This window comes from Rhinolophus ferrumequinum, chromosome 18 (genome assembly GCF_004115265.2).
Source record: "Rhinolophus ferrumequinum isolate MPI-CBG mRhiFer1 chromosome 18, mRhiFer1_v1.p, whole genome shotgun sequence".
NCBI lineage: Eukaryota > Metazoa > Chordata > Mammalia > Chiroptera > Rhinolophidae > Rhinolophus > Rhinolophus ferrumequinum.
This window is the reverse complement of record NC_046301.1, coordinates 40,635,131-40,651,889: the sequence shown is the minus strand read 5'-3', so window position 1 is coordinate 40,651,889 and position 16,759 is coordinate 40,635,131. Positions and strand designations below refer to the sequence as shown.

The 16,759-nt window shown below is 39.7% G+C and overlaps 1 protein-coding gene and 1 non-coding gene across 3 annotated transcripts in view; both read right to left on the bottom strand.

Moving 5' to 3' along the window:
- ADRA1A (adrenoceptor alpha 1A) overlaps nucleotides 1–16,759 on the bottom strand; it is a 75,796-nt gene that overhangs the window by 52,271 nt on the left and 6,766 nt on the right. The gene's annotated exons all lie outside the window — the stretch shown is intronic.
- LOC117038594 (U6 spliceosomal RNA) lies at nucleotides 903–1,007 on the bottom strand. Its single transcript, XR_004425687.1, has one exon. It is a non-coding gene; the product is annotated as a U6 spliceosomal RNA (small nuclear RNA).

Sequence of the window (16,759 nt, the reverse complement as noted above, 5' to 3'; positions counted from 1 at the left end):
AAAGGTCAAGTTTTGTCTTGGATACTTTGAAAGAGTTGCTAAGCATTTTGGTCCCCCAGCAAGGCTGGTTTGACACCAGGAGGTGTTATTTGTGTTATTTCCCCCAAACCGTTTTTCCACCTCTGAGGAATGAGAGGAGATTTATGGCTGTCGAGAGCAAACACATCCTTATGTGGGCATGATCACAGTTGTGGCCAATCCAGTCACGATAGCAGGAATAGACTGGTCACTTTAGCACACTGCCTGAGAACACAGAGGACATTAAGGGCACGAGATTGGGCGCCAGAGAGAACGAGGTTCCAATTCCTACTTTGTCACTTGTGTTTGCTGCGTGACCCGGGGCAAGTTACTTAACCAGCCTCTGCCACAATTTCCTCACTTCTGGAATGAGAATTAGAATACCTATTGCTCCAAATGTTTGCAAGGACTAAATGAAATCATGCACAGGAAGTATTTAGTATCAGCCCATCATAAACTAAAATACAAAATGAAATCAATCTCTAACAACCCTTTACCCTAATGTCAAGGAAGATGGACTATCTTACCCCCCTGCCCCCGGTTTTACTGAGATACAATTGACATACATTACTATATTAAGTTTGAGATGTACAACATGATGATTTGGTTTACAAATATTGTGTAATGATTCCCGTAACAGGATTAGTTAACATCCATCATCTCACGTAGATACCATACAAAGAAAAGGGGAAAAAAATTCTCCTTGTAATGAGAACACTTACAAGGAGTTAAGAGAACACTCTCATAACTTTCCTATATGTCACACAGTGGTGTGGATAGTCTGCGTCTGTCTTTTGGTGTACATGTATATACAGTTCTGTTGAGTGTGTGCCAGGGGATAGAATTGCTGGGTCTCCTTGTATAAAGCCGTACCGTTTTCCAAAAAAAATACGGAGCCCTTCATGAATTTGTGTGTCATCCTTGCACAGGGGCCATGGTAATCTTCTCTGTATTGTTCCAATTTTAGTATATGTGCTGCTGAAGGGAGCGTGAGGACAGATTAGCTCTGATCCATGGTGTTGGATCACACACACATGCACGTACGCACACATATTCAACTATACACATCTATTTTTAAAAGCAGCTTTTCAAATACAAGTGTAATTAGTGATCTTTACAATGAAATCGTATTGAATTAATTGCCCATGTGAGGAAATTGCCTCATATGGGCAATTAATTCATCGGAGTACGATGAGCCCTGTAGAGTTACAAGTTAAACACAGTCCTTATCCTTACAATCTCAGACAGGTGAGAATGACACAGACAAATAACAGGTGCACATGTATAGTCACAATGGTTTTAGGGAAATCTAGAAAGCTAGGTAGTAACACTGCCTCAGTGTTAAGGTCCGATGCATTAGAAAAACAAATCAACAGTAAATCAATCAAAAGGAAGAATCCCTGGGAGACGGAAGTGGGAAGACAGGAGGACAAAAGCGAGCAGACCAGGCTAAACCATCCTCTGGCTTCAAGTAACTGTTCCAATCTCAGAGGACAAGGGCCACAAGCCCACCCACAGCTTCCCTTATCGCTCCTCCCCCGAGTCCCCCAAAGTATAACTTCCTCTTTGTGCCCCCTTTCTCATTCCACCCCAAACGTTAAGGCTTTCACAAGCACCCTCTTCCACTCCTTTCAACCAACCCCTGAAAATTCTCTCTCTCTGTCTCTCTCTCTCCCTCTCTCTCTCTCTCTGTCTCTCTCTTTAAACCTATCTTCTTTTCTTTGGGAAAAAGAAATAAAGAATCGACCGTGAAGCCCTTGGTGGTGATCGTTCAGTCTCCTTCATTCCTCCCCCTTCTTCCCCTGGTAGGCGGCTTGCTCTGCTCTCTGCCTTCTTTTTCTTCCCCTCACAAGCTCCCACCCTGCCACTCTGCTGACACTGTTCCTTGGCCCTGAACTTCTACTGGCTCTCAGCTGGTGATGTTCCTATTTAACGACATCTCTGCCTCACTCCCCTATTGAGTTTGACAGGCCACGTGACCTCAGGTCACTGAACCATTTTTTCCCCTCGTTTTCTTTCTCCTTGACTTTTCTGCAGCATTTGACTTTGGCACCACTCCTTTCTCACTGACAGTTTCTCCTCTTTTTGTTGCCAGGATTTTATGCCATGCTGAGTCTCCCACTTTTCCAAAACCTCAGGCAATTTTTGTTTGTTCTTTTTCTGCCTGTTTCTCCCAACTTCATACATGTCCTAAAATTTAGCCCTCGGCCCCCCTCCTTGAGAGATAACCCATTCACTTAGCGCCACCATTTCCCTATTTTCATCTTAAGAACTCTCTCCTCACCAAAATGCTAATACGTGTATTCACTACTAATCCCTAGATCAGTCCTGTCCAATAGGACATTCTGAGATGATGGAAATTGTCCTATACCTGCCCTGTCCAATATGGTAGCTAGTAGCCATATGTCGCTATTGTACGCTTGAAATGTGATTAGCTGGAATCCTCGAGGAACTGAAGTTTTCATTTTACCTAATCTCAGTGAATATGAATTTAAATTTAATTCCCCACATGTGGCTAGAGGCTACGTATCGAACAGCACAGTTCTAGATAGTTTCACTTAAACATCATGATTTCAGGCTGAATATGGTAAAAAGCAAAGGCCTTCCAGAGCACGTTCTTCCTTCCAGCAGCTCTGTCCAGGGCACCACAACTCCATCCCACACTCAAAGCTCAAATGCTACCTTTAATTATCCTACTCTGCTTCCTGAGAAGCAGCTTCTGATTTTCACCGACTCTGCCTTAAATGTCCTGGCTGCCTGCGCCACCCTCTGTGTCTCATGGCCCCACCCCGTCCCTGTTCAGGTCCTCTCTCAAAGCAAACGATCAGCCTGAGTGTCTCGCTTCAACACATCTTGCCGTCGCTGCTAAACTAACCTTATTCCAACATGGCTCCATCGTGTTACTTTGCCTGTCCCAAACTCAGTGGCTTCCCATGTTCTCTTACAAAAAGACCCAGGAGAATGTTGTCCCACCAAGCCTGGTCGGTATTGTCTTCTGTGGCCCTCCTTGCGTGCACTCACACACTCAGCCAACCCTCTCCAGAGGTGCATCTCACTAGCCCACGAACATGCCATGTTCGCTCCGCCTTGGGGCTTGGCTTTTCAAATCCTGCTTTTCAAGTCCCCATTGAAGACTGCCTCCCTCCATGGAGGTTTCCACGACTATCTAAGCCCTGCCTGACATATCTTGCCTCTGAATGCCTAGAGCATTTATAAGGAGTGTTATCTTGTCCTGATAACTATTGTTTCATGGGTGTTATCCTGTCTTCCCTAATTAGAATTGAAGGCAGAGGGTCATCTTTCTTCAGTACCTTCCAGACTTAGCTCAGAACTGAGCACATAGCAGATACCGAGTGACTCACAAACATGTCTTGACTAATCAGCCAGTTCAGGATAAGGACTGAACAGGAAAACATCTTAGAACTCAGCGAACATTAGACTTACCTTGTTAATCATTTATTTCCTGCTGCCTGTCATTCTCTGCTCATGACTCTATGTGTCCTGGCTTTTTTCCAGCTTTGATTCCTCTCATATGTCTATTTCTCCCCTTCATGCAGGAAATTATAGGAGCTAATCACGGCAGGGTCAGAGTAGATGAAGAGTGTAGGATTTTTTTATTTTCTCCTGGACATGGTAGCCATGGCTTTTGCCTTGTTTGTCATTAACTCAATGTGGTTCTATTGAGGAAGTCAACACTCTATAGAGGAAAAATCATGATGCATCTCTGTTACTAGCTTGGTGGCACTGGATAAACTCTTTGACCTCTATGAGCCTCACTTCTTAGGAGGGTAAAACAAGGACCAAAAAATGTCTCCTTATAACTTTGTAGGGGAGTTAAATAAAATAACACTTGAAAAATGGGCCAAGGATATAGGATTGGATGAACCAGAAGTGCATGCAGTATGCCTAGGCATTTTCATTTTAAAAAATGATCCAGAAGGGCAATGTTTAAACCAGAGAATCTAAGGAAAGTGCAAAATTCTAGACTATGTAAACAAATATGAAGGAGGAGAATTATCTGGCAATCACAAGCAGCCCAGACTGGCTGCAGAGGGCCACACAGAGGTGAGTGGGAATCTGGGCAGGTCTCTTCCTCTTAGGAATGGTGAGGCGGAACAAAACTGTAAAAGGAAGAAGAGTGGTCCTCACACAGAGGCCAGACTGGACATCAGCTACCCAAGAGCAGGAGGAAAACTTTCTTTGTTTCTCTACCTAGAGGAGCTAAGCAGGACGTTGAATTCAGGGCAGAGCGTGCCTTTCTAGTTTCTCCTGATTTATAAAAAGAGGCTCAGAAAAACCACGCTCAACTTTTCACTGCCAAGGGTCACTATTATTTTCCCCCACAGAATCTGTATTTTGAAAGACTTAAAATGACATAGAGTAAGTAAAGTGCCTAATACATTGCCTAACACAGACCATTTGTACCATAAATGTTAGTTACATAAAACAGATTGTGATGATTTGTTTCTCCTCCTGTTTTTCCAATCAAAGAGAGAAAATCATCAGAATTTTGAGCATCGTGAGATAACCAGTGTTCCCCTCAGAGAATGATACAGGTCCATCATTCCTTTTCCAAAATCTTTGGAGTCAGGTGTGTTTTGGAATTCAGGATTTTCCAGATGTTATGAAGGTAATATGGGTCTCATACTGTACACTGTATAATACCACTAGTGGGGTGTGGGGCAGCACCCCACAATCAAATGCATAACTCTTTCTGCAACTTAATGCACTGTATAGAATATAAATTTTTATATTCTGTATTCTATAGCCTCTTTATTTTGAAATCTCTGTTCTTACAGATCTCATAGCATCTATAGATTCATGTCAGTTCAGATTGGATTTGCTGTCAAATAAGTTCTGATCAGGTCAGGTACAGGCCCCCAATTAGTAATGTAGAACTTCCTGTCTTCAGAGCTTTTGAACTTAGGAATTTCAAAGGAATTGTGTACCAGTAGTAGTCTATGTATTTTTTGTTTTTTTTAAATAAAGTTGCCATTAAGCTTTTGGAAATGTAAAAACTAGGGAGTAGCAATTTCAAAACTTACTACAAAGCTATAGTAACAAAAACAGTGTGGTACTGGCATGAGAGTAATAGACAGAAATGACCCATATATTTATAGTGAATGGAATTTTGACAAGGTGCCGAGAACCTTCAATGAGAAAGAGTAGTTTCTTCAACAAAATAGTAGTTGGATAATTGGATTTCCACATGCAAAAGAATGAAGTTGAAATCTTATCTCACACCATGTATAAAAAATTAACTCAAAATAGATCAAAGGCCTAACTGCAAGAGCTAAAACTATAAAACTATTAGGGGTGCCAAAAAAATGTATTCAAGTAGACACTTTGGTCAGTGTTGCTCAAGCAGTAGTTCGCAGTAACCAGAAGTGTCTGGACGCTGATGGTAACCACTTTGAGAACCTCTTGTAATTGCAGAAGTTAAATGTGACTTGTATTCATCTTTTATTGGTTTATATTGAATATTACAATTTTAATACAGTTTTCCTTTCTTAAAATGTGTTTACCCTTTGTATTAGAAGAAAGCAGAGTGACAAGTCTTTGTGACCTTGGATTAGACAGTGATTTCTTAGATATGACACCAAAAACACAAACAACAAAAGCAAAAGTAGATTGTTAGGACTTCATAAAAATTAAAGACATTTATGCATCAAAGGACACTATTAAAAAAGTGAAAGGACAACCCACAGACAGAATGTGAGAAAATATGTACAAATCATATATCTGATAAGGGTCTAGTAGCTCAAATATATAAAGAACTCCTACAACTCAACAACAAAAAGAAAAAAAACCTAGTTTAAAAATGGGCAAAGGACTTAAATAGGCATTTACTTCAAAGGAGGTATCCAAATGGACAAAAGGTACATGAAAAGATGCTCAACATCATTAATCATTAGGGAAATGCAAAGCAAAACCATAATGAGATATTACTTCACATCCACTAGGATGGTTATAATTAAAAGGAAAAAAATGAAAAATAAGAGAATGTGGAGAAATTGGAACCCTCATATATTGCTGGGAGGTATGTAAACTGGGGCAGCTGCTGTGCAAAACAGTTTGTTGTTTCCTCAGTAATTTAAACATAGAAGTACCACATGAACCAGCAATTTCACTCCTAAGTATATACCAAAAAGAATGAAAACAGGTACTTGAACAAAAACTTTTACGTAAATATTCATGGCAGCACTGTTCACAACAGCCAAAAGGTAGAAATAACTCTAGTGTCCATATCAACTGTTGAATGTATAGATAAAATATGGTATCCATACAATTAAATATTATTCAGTCATAAAACGGAACAAAGTACTGATATATGTCAAAACACGGGCAAAGCTTGAAAACATGCTAAGTGAAAGAAGCCAGACACAACAGGCTACATACGTATGACTCCATTTGTATGATTCCATTTACATGTACAATTAAGAATAGGCAAATCCATACAGAGAAAAGCAGATTGAAAGTTGTCCAGGGCTTGGGATGGGGGAAATGGAGAGTGACTGCTAAAGGGTACAGATTTTCATTTTGGGAGGATAAAAATGTTTTGGAAGTAGATAGTGGTGATGGTTGCACAACATTGTCAATGTACTAAATGCTACTAAATTATACACTTTAAAATGGTTAAAATAGTGAATTTTCTATTATGTACATTTTACTAAAAATGTAGTAGATGGGCAACTATTATGTTTTTAGGGATCTTAAGGCATCTGGAAACCTCGTTTTATTTGTAATCACTAGCCAAGATGTTGGAAACACAGTGAAAAAAATCTGGATAATAATCAGAATTGGTGATCTGCTTTAAATGTGGTGTTTCTAAAGATTTTGACAGATTTTAGGAATTCCTCTAATATAAGCCAGAGTTTATCAATTTTGGCACAATTGTCATTTGGGGCTTGACAATTCTTTGTGATGGGGGTCGTCCTGTGCACTGTAGCATATTTAGCTAGAGGCCAGTAGCACCATCTACCCCACCTGTGACATTGTGACAACAAAGAATGTCTCCACACACTGCCACATGTTCCCTGGGGGCAAACCCAGCCCCGGTTGAGAACTATTGCTATGTCTTCTTTACAAATGGTTTGTTCTTCTGGGATTGTATCCTCTCCTAGAGTTTCCTTTTTTAAAAAATCCATTGCTGAGATTGTCCTTTAGTTATTTCCTAATGACAGCAAAATCATTTTAAAAAACAGCACGTTGCCGATTGTAGATAAATTTCAAAAACATTTCTAACTATAATGAATCAAACTACACGATCAACTTGTAAGCAGCAGGTTTCTCACTGGGGACTAAATGCCCTGGCAATAAGCTAAATGTGGATGGCACATTAAAAAAAGGAAGGAAGGAAGGAAGGAAGGAAGGAAGGAAGGAAGGAAGGAAGGAAGGAAGGAAGGAAGGAAGGAAGGAAGGAAAGAAAGTAGGGAGGAAGAAAGTTAGTATGTAATGTTCCTTTTTCAAACCCCTTTTGGGCAGACTACTGCTCTGCCAGCATTTCAGAATAATGTCAGCTGTTTTGTCCTTTTTGTCATCTTCACCCCGTTCTCCTTTGAAAGTGCACCCCAACTCCTTCCAGAACTTCTGATACCATTTACTGACACTAGAATCAGATACCATCAACACAGATAGCAACTGCGTTCCAGAATCTCTAAGTGGCCACTGCTGGCAGGAAAGTGAGAGCTGAGCATCCAGGACCCAGGGTCCACTTCAACTGGCACAGCGCCACTTTTATCAGTTTTATATCTTGGGCTTCTGAGTAGGATTTTATCTGAACAAGGAGTTCTGAAGCTGAGAAGTTTGAAAGCCACTGGCCTCATGCAAGAACCTTTTTCTACAGATGAGGAGACGGAAGCCAAGGCTTTTAACTCATGGCCAGACCCCTTTCCTCTGTTTCAGGAAAGGCAGCCAAGTAGCTCCAGCAAGATGTCACTTTATCTCTGTTGTGCCTCAGTTTCTGCTTCTCTACATGAGCATAGCAACTTCTATCTTGCAGGCTTGTTCCAGGAATTAAATTAGACGCAATAAGTGGCATGCCAGCACCACTGCTCTGGACTGAATGTTTGTGTCCCCTTCAAATTCATATGTTGAAGCCCTAACTCCCAGTGTGATGGTATTTGGAGGTGGGGCTTTGGGGAGATAATTAGGTTTAGATGAAGTCATGAGGGTGGAGCCCCCAGAATGCGATTAGTGCCCTTATAAGGAGATGAAGGGACCAGAGCTGGCTCTCTTTCCACCATGTGAGGACACAGTGAGAAAATGGCCATCTGTGATCCAGGAGGAGGGCCCTCACCAAGAACTCGACCATGCTACATCCTGATCTTGAACTTCCAACCTCCAGAACTGTCAGACGTAAATGTCTGTTGTTTAAGACACCTAGTTTGTGGTATTCTACTATAGCACTATAGCAGCTTGAACTAGACAACAACCTATCATATCAGATATATGAACTATTTCACATCTTTTCCTTAGAAAGAGAAGTGTTAAATGCTTCACATGATTTCATATCATCCTCTTGTGCTCAGGGCCACAAGAGAAGGCTTAGCTTACTAAAATATACTATATACCAAGGGTGCCAAAAAATGTATAAAAGTGGACACTTTGGTCAACGTTGCTCAAGCGGTAGTTCGCCATAATCAGAAGTGTCTGGACGCTGATGGTAACCACTTGGAGTGCCTCTTGTAATTGCAGAAGTCAAATGTGACTTGTATTCATCTTTTGTTTTTGGGATATATCGAGTATTACAATTTTAATACAGTTTTCCTTTCTTAAAATGTATATACATTTTTTGACACATACACTCTGTCACTGCCTGTCCCCATAGGTATCTTCTTCTAACTACTTTGTCTTAAATCACAAACTGCCATGGTACCAAAGGAAACTATCACACCTCAGGTTATTCTCATTTTCTTTCACACCTTGATATCCATATGAAAAGGTACCTGAGCTGAGAGGGTGATTTCGAGATCAGGCTGAACTTCCTCATTCCCTTTCTAAATTCTTAATAAATCTTAAAGAATACACCAATGGGTGAAATTTTACATCACTGCTGAAAACGCTAGGAAAGGGCACTATCTATAAGCCAGAACCTATTAGAAAATTATAGAAACTATAGTTGGGACGTGAACAGCCTGAATGAAGAACAGATGAGTCCTCCGTTACCTCAAGAACAGGGAGTAAAGACAAGATGGTTCCAAGTTGCTGCTCAGTGACAACCCCAGGGGCTTAGAATAACAGACACTCGGGACACCAGCAGACTCAGGGGTAGCTTGCCGAAGACAAATCTGCTCTACACAAGTGTCTGGGAAGAGTACCGATGCTGAGGTCCACACAGTGGGAAGCCCCTTGGTTTCCCAGGCAACGTCAGCAGCCCACAGCAGGGAGGCTGTGCAGGACATGGGTCCCAGGGGGCCAGTCATGCCACCCAGAGGAGAGGCCACTTCACCCACTGTGCCACACAAACAGAAGAAAGTCTGCTGCACGAAAGTGAGACCTTTCCCTTCTGTCTCCTTTTCTGCTCCTTGGGGATAAATACATCTGTACTCCGGCAAATTTAAACTACAATTAAGACAATTATTTCCTTCTCCTTTTAATCTGAATCTGAAAGATTTGGGCAGGGACCCACCCAGTTCCAAACAGAGCCCATTTAAAATTTTATTACTAGGTCATCCTCTATGAGGTTGAACAAAAAGAGAATTACTGTTCACTTGAAAAGATTCAGCAGTTCTGCAAGAGGCTAGCAATCTGAGGAGTCAGAGCAAAAGTCTACCTTTCAAACAGTGATATGGAGAAAATCTTGAAGGTGTGTTTAAATGAGACTTAAGGAGCTATTAGGTTTATAAAATGAATGTCAGCAATAATGAAGATGGAACAATGTGCCAATAAAATAGAGTGGAGTGGAGGGGATTGTCTACTACTACGTAGATTAACCAGGTCAAATACAAGACAAACAAGAAATTCAAATGGAAGTCACAGGAGAAAACAGTGAAATGTTGACTAACATGAGGGAAAAAAAGCAAAAGAAGAAGTGGGAAGATATAAGAGATCCAAAATATAGCTAATATGAATTCTAAGAGAAAGAATAAGACAGAGGAAGTGATCACTACAGGACACTGTCGTTAACACTGGGTGCTAAAAATGTGCACAGGGTTTCAGGAAATAGCAGTGAAAGCTTACCCCCCAAAACAGAAATTTCCAGGAGACATTTTAAAATTTAATTAGGAAAAAATTCTATAAGCATCTTGGCTAGAAAATAAATACTTAGAGAGAATACGCGACAAAAAGCAATCAGCAAGTTGGCCTCAAGTCATTTATAAAATACTAAATAGGAAGAGACAAAGGAGTAGCAAGTTTTTTGAAATTAAAAAAATACATAACTTGAGTTCTATACTCAGAGAAGGTCTTTTATGTATTTAGGCTCCGGCATGTAAAGGCTTAGAAAATGTATTTTGCTTACGTTTTTATTGGGAAAATTTTATTTGACATTAAACTCTTCTTTAATGTAATAGCAAATATTTTAAACCTCGTGAACCATGCAGTCTCTGTAGCAACTACTCAACTCTGCCATGGTAGCATGGAATCAGCCATGGATAATTTGTAAGCAAAGAGACATGGCTGTGTTCCAATAAAACTTTATTTACAAAAACAAGCCATAGTTTGCTAGCCCCAGTTCCACATGGTAAAATGAAATCCAGAGGTCATGAATGAGTAAATCACAGCATATAGTAAGAGGGCAATTAGTGTTACTAAACTATAGAAAGATACAAAAGACAGACTAGGTAATACAATCATTTGAAATGTTCTAGACTTAAAATGCAAAATGTTACTAACCAAAAGATGTAGGTTTCAGGGAGAAGAGAAAATAGAAGTGTGCTACACTGCTTCCCTTACGTGATGGGCAAAGGTGGGTGGTGGATAGTGATAAGAGAAATGAGGGTTAAAAAAATGTTTTTGCAAAGTTCGAAGGAAACCTCTAGTAGAATTTAAAATAAGAGACAACATTTCCAAAACAGAATTAAAAAGCAATGAAACAAACAAACAAACAAAAAGGTCCATTTTGCAGGAGACAAAAGGAAAACAAAAAAGCATAAAGCCAGAAGTCAGAAAGTATAAAACCAGAAGACAAAAGTCAAACCAAATATATCTGTTATAATCAGTGGAAATCAGTTAAATCCTTATTAAGAGATAAATATTCAGATTAGATACATTGATTATAAAAAATCCATTTGATACAAGATGCACAAGCTGATATATAAAAAGATGGGCAAAAGTATGTTGGCAAGTGCAAACAAAAATATATTAGTGATTACAATATTATATTTTTAAAATGTACTATTAAGGAAAAATAAACAGGACAAAAAGCCTATCTTTAAATTATATTATTGACTCAATCTTTTAAGTATCAAGCAACAGCCTCAACGTATATAACGCAAAACCTGTTAAAATTATAAGAAATAATTGGAAGAATTCTTCCCAGTAGCAGTGGGAAGATTTACCATACCTTTCACAATATTTGATAAATAAAGTAGATGATGGATAAAGGTGAAGATAAAGAATAATGTATAAAGACGATCTTAAAAACACTCCTATTGAAGTTTAGTTAATATATATCGATTAAACATTAAAAATATTAAATATGCCAATTATTGATCATATACTAAGTCATAAAGAAAACCTCAATAAATTCCACATTCTCTGACTACAGTGAAGTAAATTTGAAATTAATTTTCTTAAATGGGGGATAAAAATACCAATTATTTTCAAATTAACAAACAACAACAACAACAACACAATGAATTCTCTCCTGTCTACACAGGACAAAGGAGATATTAAAAGTGGAAATACAGATCAACTGGATGAGAGTGCTACCTAGGAAAACAATAGGGAAGGAACTCAAGTTTGCTTTGAGAGGCAGGTACAGCTGTGATTGTCTTTAATCTAAGACAAGAAAGAATTAAAATATATAAACCAAACATTCTGCTCAAGCTGATGTAAAAGAACAAATATAACCCCAAAAATAAAAGAAAGATATTTCTAGAGATTAAATTAGTACACTGGAAAATGGATGAAAATGATTAATAAATCCAGGATATGGGTTCTTTGAGAAAAACCAATAAAATAGACAACTTTTCCGGACATCTCAGGGAAGACAAAAAGAAAGAAAACACAGTACATGATGTGGGAAATGAGAAAGATAGAAAAGAAAGGAAATAATTAGGGGGAAAAAAAGAATTTCATGTAGCATTCTATGCTAAAATGTTAAACTTCAATGAGAAGGAAAATGGAAAATAAGAAAACATAGATTATCAAGTCTGACAATCATAATAGCCCACTATCCATGGAAGAAATAGAAACCGGTCTCCAAGAATTGCATCCATAAAAGGAGCTATGCCCAAATGTTTTATGGCCAAGTTCTTTCAAACCTTCAAGGAACACATAATTCTTACGCTATTTAAACGGTTCCAGATTGCAGGAAAAAATATAGTGTCACAATTCGCTTTATGAAATTAACATAAACTTGATACAAAAAATGTGACAAAGATAGCACAATAAAATAAAACATAGTAATTTCACATAGATATATAGATGCAAACCAGAAATAAAATATTTAGTATAATGCAGTAATATAAAAAAGAGTAGTAACTGACCAGATAGAATTTAATCCAAGAAAACGGAGGATAATTTTATGAAATCCCATTTATCAAATCAATGTTAACAAAAAGATTAATATTAAAAATATATCAAAAAAGCAACATTGAGAAAATTAAAAATTCATTTTTGATAAAATTGTTCTATAAACTATAGAAAGATATTTCCTTGAAATGATGAAGTGTATTAATCTAAAACCAACAATCAGTGTCATATCTAACGTCGAAATACCAAAGCAGCATTTCCCATCGTCATAATCAGTTTTGTCATTGTCATAATCAGTTTTCCAGCACATGTTAGTAAGTGTGATTGAAAGTAAACTGTAAACAATAGTTCCAAAGTAGTTTGGGAAGCAAATAGAGAGACATGTCGTATTTCTTAACAGGAGGTCTCAGTGTGATAAAGATGTCACTTTTTGAATTAATCTATACATCCTAAAACATGATTAATATGTGACTCTGTGTGTGTGTGTGTGTGTGTGTGTGTGTGTGTGTGTGTGTGTGTGGTGTTCGTGGGGGAGGGGCATAACATGACAAAATGAGTCTAGAATTGTTCTGGTAGAATGAATATGCAAGGACAGACCAGATAATTTTGAAAAAGAATATTCATCCAGGGAACTTAAACCAGAAAATATTCAAATGTATTATTAACCTACAGTAATTAAAATAATGAGTCACCAATGCTAAAGAGACAGATAAAAGGGACACAAGTGGGAGTCCCAAAATAGATTCAAGATTCTACTATAACAAAGGTGGTTTTCCAAATAAGACAAGAAAGGATAGATTACTAAATAAGTCTTTTAAGAATATCTGGCTAACCATTTCAAAACAAATATAGTTAGACGTTACCTACCAACGTACAAAAATAAATTCCAGGTAGATTACAAATGATGCTCTAAAAGAACTAAGAGAAAACGGAGGTTATCTGACTTGCATCAGGAAAGATCTTTCCAAAAATCCCTGAGAAGGCACAATCCATGAAAAAACAGATTAAAATATGTGACTACGTAAAAAAATTTAAATGTCCATATATTGGCAAAAGCCACAAAAACAATACAATGCAAAAAACCCAATGGGAAAAATAATTGTTAAATAGGTATAAGAGTTATAATACTGTTAAATACTCCTCATCTCGATTCCCTTCTTAGTAAACCTAGCTCTGTCTGCCTGCAATCCATTTGCCATTTTGATTCCATAAAAAGTGGACACCACTCTGGCAAGGAGAAAGACATGATTCAGAAGATTCCATTTAGCCAGAAACAGGAGCATCTACCCTCCCCAGGTAGACTGTGGGGAAAATGGAGAAAGAGACAGTGGAAAGAGGCAGCCAGGTGTTTGTCGTGAGCTCTCCTCTCAAAGAGGACTATAGAGGTATTTAAGAAGGTAAAGGTGGGGGTGAAGTCGCTTTTTCCCACTCTCCATTTTGGGAGATGACACAGAAGGGCTACCACATCTGTTAAAGTGACAGCGATGTAGGTGAGCAGAGAGCAAGCCTGGGCTGGCACATGTATGGTGTGGTGTAGAAGGAACACACAGGGCTCTCCATGCCTTGAGACAGAGACGGAAAGTTGCTGAGGATTTGGCAAAGGAGCTTGTGAAAGACGATCATGGGCGCTGGAAGAACAAACTGATTCCCTGGCCAATGGCAACAGAGCAGGTGTTACCCCAGCCAGGAAGCAAATGGAGTCACAGACAAACCTTGAGTGTCTGTTGTAGCTGTAAGGACAGCTGCAGTGGTCCCCAGGGAGCAGCCTCAGACTCATCAGGGGACAAGAGCGTGATGGCTGTGACTAGTACTTAGGAACCAGTCACTAGACTGAACCAGCCTCCCCAGTGCAGGACACAAAAAATCAAAATGAAGGGTCAGCTGAGCGCCCTAATTTCCTGTCTCTCCACCCCCCACCGTGGAGCTATGTGAGCCCTGGCTCACTGAAAGGCAAATCTGAAAGGCTGAGTTACCCAAAAATGACTAAGTAACTTCAATGTATAAAAGGAGCTTACAAATAGAAAATAAATAAAAATCATTAGCTTTGTAAAATGTGGCCCAAAACCACAGGCAAGCAATTTCATATCACAAAAGGCAAAATATAAATTACTCATAAAAATGTGGGGGAAAATTTTTCAAATAGTAAAAACATATGCAATTTAAAAATGAGGAGCCGCTATGCAAGTGCCCAGCTGGCAAACCAAATAGCAGGGCTAAAAGACAGCAAACCTTCCAGACCAGGAAAAGGCCTTAGAAAAATGTCCTCACATCCAAACCTGAGACCATGAAGTCACAAACACAACAATGCCTCAGTCACCAAGCGTTGTCTCCTTCAAAGTAATGACCTGCCTGTTTGCAGCCTGATTTGAAAGAGTCAGCTATTGTTCAAAGCATTGTTAGGACGTATGGTAGATGTCTTCTGAGCCTGCAGCACATGCTTTTGAATATGATGGTAAATCTTCATTGACAGACTCCTCTTGTGGAAAGAGCCAAAATTAATTTAAAGCCAAGTCTGGTTATACTATTTACGATTAGCGAAAGGTTTTCTTGTAAATGTGCTCTGGAGGCAGTGACAAAAGAGGCATTCCAGAACTCTGCGGCAGCTCACGGAAATAAATGCTCTCAACGGCATATGAGAAGGATTGTTTTGGCAGGATCTCTCTCACCTGTCCTGCGTAAAGGTCTCCCAACTGGTCTATCCACAGTCTTCTTTTCACTAAGCCTTTGAGATTTTGAAATGCAGACTTGATCATGTCATCCCTGTTCCTGGTCGTCTTTGGATAAAAACAAAAACTCATAAAATGGCTCCAAAGCCGTAGTTGATCAGGACCCTCTTTCTCCAGCTTCCGTTGACACCAGTTATCTCTTAGCCTTTCGGCTCTGGCCACACAGGCCGTGGAAACTCCTTACGACTGTCAGGCCAGCGCTGAGTCTTTAGGCCCATCCCATTTCCTCCCTCCGCCTTATAGCCACTGAATGCCTCTTCATTTTACAGATCTCAGCTCCATAGGTCAAGCCCTCCTTCCCAGCAAGGCTTTTCTGCTCTCCCTGCGCACAGGCAGCCTTATGCCCGGAGATATTTTCAAGGCACCACCCACATCCTCTGCACATAGTTTTGGATTTCTCTGTGATTCTCCGATGAATGTCTGTCTTCCCATGATAGTTAGAAGTCTGCAGGAAGGCAAGGACCCCAACTGCTTTTAGTCAGTGCATCATCGCACGAAGCCCAGCATATAGGAAGTTCTCGATAAATAACAGGCAAATAAAAAAGAACTGCTATTTAATATACTTGTGAGGTAGACGTGGTGCGAGGTGGCCACAGTAACCCCCGCCCCCTCCCCTCTATGCAGCTCTCTATTGCTCATTCCTCAGGAAATGAGTCTATTTCCTTGAACCTACTGACTTGTGGGCCTTGTGACTTGCTTGCACTGCAGAATGAGGCAGCAGTGACACTGGGCCAGGTCTTGGTAGCTCTTCAAAAGCCTGGCAGCATCTGCCCCTGGCTCTCTTGGAGAGAACTACCACACTCTAAGAAAGCTGGTCTAGACCCCTGCAGGAAGACAGGCCCCCAATTCTGACAGCCAGCCCTGACAGCTGGATGAGCTGGGCTTTGACTCATCCCCGACCCAAAGAATCGCCAGCCATAAAACAGTGTTTCTTTAAGACACTAAGTGTTGGGATGGTTTGCGGTGTAGCAAGAGTAACTGAAAAACTGGTCTCTTATCTTAAAATCATAATGGCTCTTAGAGATCCACACCATTATCTCCAAGAGATCAACCTTTTCCATAGGAATCAGGGAGGGCTCTCATCCCTTTGTACGTGCGGCAAGAAACACAATCTCTTGAGCATCCACAAGAGTCAAAGTCATTCTACACGTACTTGCCCTTTTTCCTTGCAGTTTTTCGTATACCACCATCTGAAACTTTGCTCTGTATTTAGTCATGCAGATTTTCAGCTCCATTAGGGCAGGGACGTGTTTGTCTTCATCTCCAGTGGTTCTCTGCTGCCTGGCATATAGTAGATGTTCAGTGAAATTTTGCTCAATGAATAAATGAATTATTCTCTGCCTCACTGCTTCCACCTGACAAGCCTCTTGCCAGCT